Source organism: Plecotus auritus (assembly GCF_963455305.1).
Source record: "Plecotus auritus genome assembly, chromosome: 7".
NCBI lineage: Eukaryota > Metazoa > Chordata > Mammalia > Chiroptera > Vespertilionidae > Plecotus > Plecotus auritus.
Genome location: NC_137774.1, coordinates 8,289,752 through 8,296,028, shown reverse-complemented (window position 1 = coordinate 8,296,028; position 6,277 = coordinate 8,289,752).

Genomic DNA, 6,277 nt, shown 5'->3' with positions numbered 1-6,277 from the left:
TTACATCCCTGCTGCTCTCCGACACCCACGATCGCTTTTAGCTGCTACGTCACCCTCGGCCTCGGGATTCTCTGTGAGGGTTCTACTTCCCAGGCTCCCCTGAACCATTTCTCCACTGGGGTCTTGGTGCCTCCCCAGATTCCACATGGGGGAGGGAGAACAGGTTCCCTCTGCTCCTAAACCCCCAAGCCTACCTAGGGTTTCTATTATGCCCCTGCCCTTGACTTCACAGCCCAGCCTGGGAGAAGGCATCAGACCAGCAGAGGACCTACCAGCATCTCAGTTCTCTTCCCTTCCCCTCCTCTTCATCCCCTGATGTCAACATGCCTTCATCTAACCAGAGAACAGGACACATGCCCTTCCTCATGTCAGACAAGTCCATGCTCTTGTCTACTCAGGGCTTGATCTTTGAACCTCAAAAGCCTCTTCCCTTCCTTCTCTATGCCATCCCTTCCCCGAATCATTAAATGCGGCTCAGGCTATAGCTTTTGTTAGAGGGACGCCATAGTGTGTGACGCTGCATCTATCAGTACATCAAAATATTCCCCACCTTGCCCGGCCGTTTTGGCTCAGTGGTTAAGCATCAGCCTATGAACTTGGAGGTCACAGTTTGATTCCTGATCGGGGCTCATGCCTGGGTTGTGGGCTCGATCCCCAGTGGGAGGGGGGGTGGTTTTGGAGGCGGCCAATCAATGATTCTCTCTCATCACTGGCGTTTCTATCCTGCTCCCTTCCTCTCTGAAATCAATTATATATATTTCTTAATATCCACCACCTCACTCGTGTGTGTATAGAAACTAACTTGAGGAGGAGGATTATTTGCACATAGTAGCCTTTTGTTATGTCTCAAGTTTTTACAGTATTTATGTTCTGCTTGTATAACTTTGTGAGTTATTTTTCTAAGAGGCTTTGTACAAACAAAAAATGCTTGGTGTTTTGTTAGCATCTGGACACCCTTGGGCTCCTTTTCCCATTTCAGGAGTGTGACTTTTGTGCTGAATCAGTTGGGTTACAACGCTGTTCTGCCCTGTGTTCAGAGCCCCTTTGCCCTTCACACCCTTCATGTTGAGTGACGATCCTGGCTGATGAGGTCCCTGGGGTACTGGACCAGGAACCACCTCTGCTCTTTTGTGTCCCCATAAGCCTCTGGATGTTATTCATCCATTACTCTGGGTTTCTCAGGGACCATTTCCTGTGGGTGTTAAGCTAATAAAACTCTCACTGGCCTGGCTGGAGATAGTCCTGGGGCAAAGGTGCATTAAATGGGAAGGAGAAAAATAAACTGTGGGAACTTGGAGGGTGAATGATTTAGGATGTTGGGGAAATATGAGATGATTAAGTCATTATAGAAGTATTTATTTGGCCCACTTCACAAAATTTTGCAGGAAAAATAAGGAAAGATGGACAAGTTGGCTTCATTTTGTACATGAGAAATCTATTATTAAATACCCTGATTTCTGAAGGTCAGGTCTAGCCCTAAGACTTTGTATTTCTCAGTTAAAGAGTAGCCTTGAATATTCCTCCAGCTTTACTTGGTATTTGGCCAGTTCTTCTCCACTCACACTGAGTCCCTAGTTTACCTTGAATATAGCCCCTTGTAGTGTACTCTGCTGTCGGTTTACTTGGAAGACCCTTGGAAGCAGTGATTTTCATCTTATTCCTTTTGTCTTGTTCATCTCTGTAATTCTCAGCATAGCACCTGACACACAGTAAATGCTCAATCAGTAAAAAGATGAAAGAAATAACCAAATGACCTCAGCTATGGAGCAAATCATTCTCAGCATTAACCTCCACAGTGCCTGGTGCAAGGTGATGCTCAGTAAATGTGGGATAAATGAATGAATGAATGAAGAGACATAGTATAAAGCTAGACAATAGCATGTTATGCCAAGGAAAGAAAATCCTGGACTTCTAAACCCTAAATCAAATCAGTATAAGATTTGTTTTCATTTAGGATCATCTATAATATAAAAGCTTAAGTGACCATTCGACTGGTAGCTATGATGCGCACTGACCACCAGGGGGCAGATTATCAATGCACAGGCACAGAAACATGGAACAGACTGGTGAATCTCAGAAGGGGGGAGGGCAGGAAGAGATTAACCAAAGATCTTATATGCATACTAGAGGCCCGGTGCATGGATCATGCACCATTGGGGTCCCTTGGCCTGGCCTGTGGGGATCAGGCTGAAATTGGCAGTTCAACATACCCTGGGCAGTCCCAGATTGCAAGAAGTCACAGGCCAGGCTGGGGGACCCCACTGGTGCATGAATCTGTGCACCAGGCCTCTAGTATGTATATGAAAAGTCCTACAGAGCATTTAAACTAGACCATATTGATTCATTTAACCCATGTTCTTTTGTGAAGAGAATAGAATTATTTAATGGCAGACAACTGGTTTTGTTTTACATCCCTGGGACTAGCCCTCCTCTGCCAATGACATACTCTCCCCTCAAGAGTCCCCTGTCCCCCTTCTCAGATCTTGATATTTACCCATGAAATGTTCAACATAGACATGGCATTTAAAAGGAGGTAGACAGCCCGGCCAAGCTCGGCTCAGTGGTTGAGCGTCGACCTATGGGCCAGGAGGTCAAGGTTCAATTCCTGGTCAGGGCATATGCCTGGGTTGCTGGCTCAATCCCCAGTGTGGGATGTGCAGGAGGAAGCCAATCAATGATTCTCTCTCATTATTGATGTTTCTATCTCTCTCTCCCTCTCCCTTCCTCTCTGAAATCCAAGTTCACTATTAATTTTCACCTCTCACTACACCAAAGGGCAGAACCATATATAGAGGGGAAAAAATTATATATATATTTTAAAGGATGTAGACAGCAGTGAGCTGGGGTGCAGACCAGCTGGTTCAGGGAACTAACTAATCCACTGTCCTGTGAGATTTGTGCTCAGTAAATCCAGTCTAGCCACTTTCCAAATTGCACTGTCGGTGACCCTGAGTGTGAGAAACAGGGGCATCCAAAGCTTACATTGCAGGGCATCCCTTTAGAAGGCAGAGTCACCAAAGAACAGAGAATAGGAGAAACCAAGATGGCGGCATAGGTAAATACCTTAACTGCTGCCTCGCACAACAATTTCAAAACTACAACTAAAAGACAAAATGGACACCATATAGAACCACAGGAAAGCTGCTGAGTGGAAATTCTACAACTAGAAGGAAAGAGAAAAGCACATTGAGACTCAGAGGAGCTGCAAAAGGCTGAGGTACAGAGACGCGCATGAGCGGAGAGGACTGGCGACTGAGTGCGTGGCTGGCTTTCTCAGGCGGGAGGGAGACGGAAGCTCCCGACTGCACTGAACTCCAGTTCTGGGTGAGACTCTGGGAACCCAGACTCATTTGGGGGGAATCTGCACTGTCAGGAAAAGAGAAAAGCACACTGAGACTCGGGAGCTGCGAAGGCAGAGGTCTGGAGGTGCTCAAGCGCAGAGAGGACTGACTGCTGAGTGCGCAGCTGGCTTTCTCAAGCGGGAGGGAGATGGAAGCTCCCAACTGCGCTGAACTCCAGTTCCAGGCGAGACTCTGGGAACCCAGACTCATTCGGGGAGAAACTGGACTGTCTAGCAGCAGGCGAAACTCGAAAGCGGCTTTCTCTCAGAAGTGCTTGCAGCGATTACCGAGGGACACTGAGACCCAGGGGCCTCATAGGGCAGGGCTGACAGGAAGCCAAGGCTGTCTGCTCTGCCCTGAGACTCTGCCCCAGCCAAGCTGAGCACAGAGGCTTTTGCAATTTTGTGAGTCTTGTCTTATAAGGGTGTCTCCAGCACAGAAGTTCTCCCAGCGTGGACACAGCTGATCCTCACAGCCAATTGCCCTGGAGGTCAATTCCTCCCAGTGATAACAACAACAATCAAGACTTAACTACAACAAGGCTGTGCACACAGTCCACAAAGGGGTGCACCAAGAGTGTCCACCTCAGGTAACTGGGGAGGCTGAGCCACTGGGCCCTATAGAACACCTACCACATAAAGCTACTCTACCAACTCAGGGAAGCAGCGAAAATGCGAAGACAAAAAAAACAGATCACAAATGAAAGAAATGGAAGAAAGCAAACGACTGGATATAGAGTTCAAAACCACGGTTATAAGGTTTTTCAAGAATTTCCTAGAAAAGGCCAATAAATTTAGCGAGACCCTCGAGGATATGAAAAAGGACCAACTAGAAATTAAACATACACTGACTGAAATAAAAAATGTTCTACAGAGACCTAACAGCAGACTAGAGGAACGCAAGAATCAAGTCAAAGATTTGAAATACAAAGAAGCAAAAAACACTCAACCAAAAAAGAAAAACAATCCAAAAATTTGAAGATAGTGTAAGGTGCCTCTGGGACAACCTCAAGCGTACCAACATCCGAATTATGGGGGTGCCAGAAGAAGAGAGAGAGCAAGATACTGAAAACCTATTTGAAGAAATAATGACTGAAAACTTCCCCCACCTGGTGAAAGAAATAGACTTATAAGTCCAGGAAGCACACAGAACCCCAAACAAAAGGAATCCAAAGAGGACCACACCAAGACACATCATAATTAAAATGCCAAGAGCAGAAGACAAAGAGAGAATATTAAAAGCAGCAAGAGAAAAACAGTCAGTTACCTACAAGGGAGCACCCATACGATTGTCAGCTGATTTCTCAACAGAAACTATGCAGGCCAGATGGGAGTGGCAAGAAATATTCAAAGTGATGAATAGCAAGAACCTACAACCAAGATTACTCTACCCAGCAAAGCTATCATTCAGAATTGAAGGTCAGATAAAGAGCTTCACAGATAAGAAAAAGCTAAAGGAGTTCATCACCACCAAACCAGTATTATATGAAATGCTGAAAGGTATTCTTTAAGAAGAGGAAGAAGAAGAAAAAGGTAAAGATAAAAATTATGAACAATAAATACATTTCTATCAACAAGTGAATCTAAAAATCAAGTGAATAAAAAATCTGATGAACAGAATAAACTGGTGAATATAATAGAATCAGGGGCATAAAAAGGGAGTGGACTGACAATTCTTGGGGGGGGAAGGATGTGGGGGGTGCGGGAAGAGACTGGACAAAAAGCGTACACCTATGGATGAGGACAGTGCGGGGGAGGTAAGGGCAGAGGGTGGGTTGGGAACTGGGTGGAGGGGAGCTATGGGGGGAAAAAAGAGGAACAATTGTAATAATCTGAACAATAAAGATTTATTAAATTTAAAAAAAAGAACAGAGAATAAAGACTTGAGCGCTAGGACACAATTGCTTTGCAGCCAGAGAAGTCTAGGTCCGAGTCCTGGCTCAGCCTTAGTCAAGTGATTTAACTTCTGTGGGCCCCACTGCTTCATAATCTTAAGGGGTTTATAATGTGCGCCTTTCTGAGTGTGAGAGAATGACATTCAGTTCTTAGAGAGAAGTGATGGCATTTAACACCAGCAGGAGGAAACCGCTGCTACATAAAGCCCCAGTGAAAAGTGTGTGGTTAGGGTTCAATGTTCATTTTAACCATCACAGGAAGAGAGCAGCGCGGGCTCTGTGTGATGTCGCTGCTGCTGTCCATGGTGAGGACGGAAGGCCACCAGGCGTAGGTGGGAGATTGCAGCTGGGCTGAAGCAGGAGACGGGAGCTTTCCCGACAGGCAGCACCCTCAAGGTGGGTACACACACAACAGTCGCTTCTCAGGAAGATGTCAACCCAGCAGAGGGAGCTTTTCAAAGCTCAGATCATTGGGGAAGGAAGGAGGACAAGCCAGGTCCTGCCCCTTAACACAGTCCGGTCCATCAACTTCAGACAAAATGACCTGATAACATGAGAGGTTCTTCCAAAAGGGCACCCTCAGCACCCGCCACATTCAGCGCTGGAAGCTGTAGGCCCAAATGCAAACGGGCAGTTCCTTCCCATGAAGACAAGGTTGCCTTGAACCAGGCCGGCCTTGACTCTGACTTTGGTGGCAGTGTCACTCCTCTGTGTCTCCACGTCACCTTTTCTCTTAAAGAGCCACAAGGTAGGACGTGCCATGAGGCTGAGATGAGCTATTTTTTCAACCATCTGGTAACCACGTTTAGAAATCAGGACCGCAAACATATAATCCACATCCCCCCAAAAGGAAGTTCTGCAGGAGTCATCAGTGGCCCTTGGAATTCCTGAGTGCCTCCTGGGACTAAGGTGAGTTCCCCCATCACTTTAACCCTGGTGGGTCCAATAGGGGAAAGAAGACAAGACCATCCCTAAAACTGGGTCCCCTCCCCTTGGATGAACTCAGTATAATGGGGTTGCTAAGAAGGCTCTGCCCCTCAAA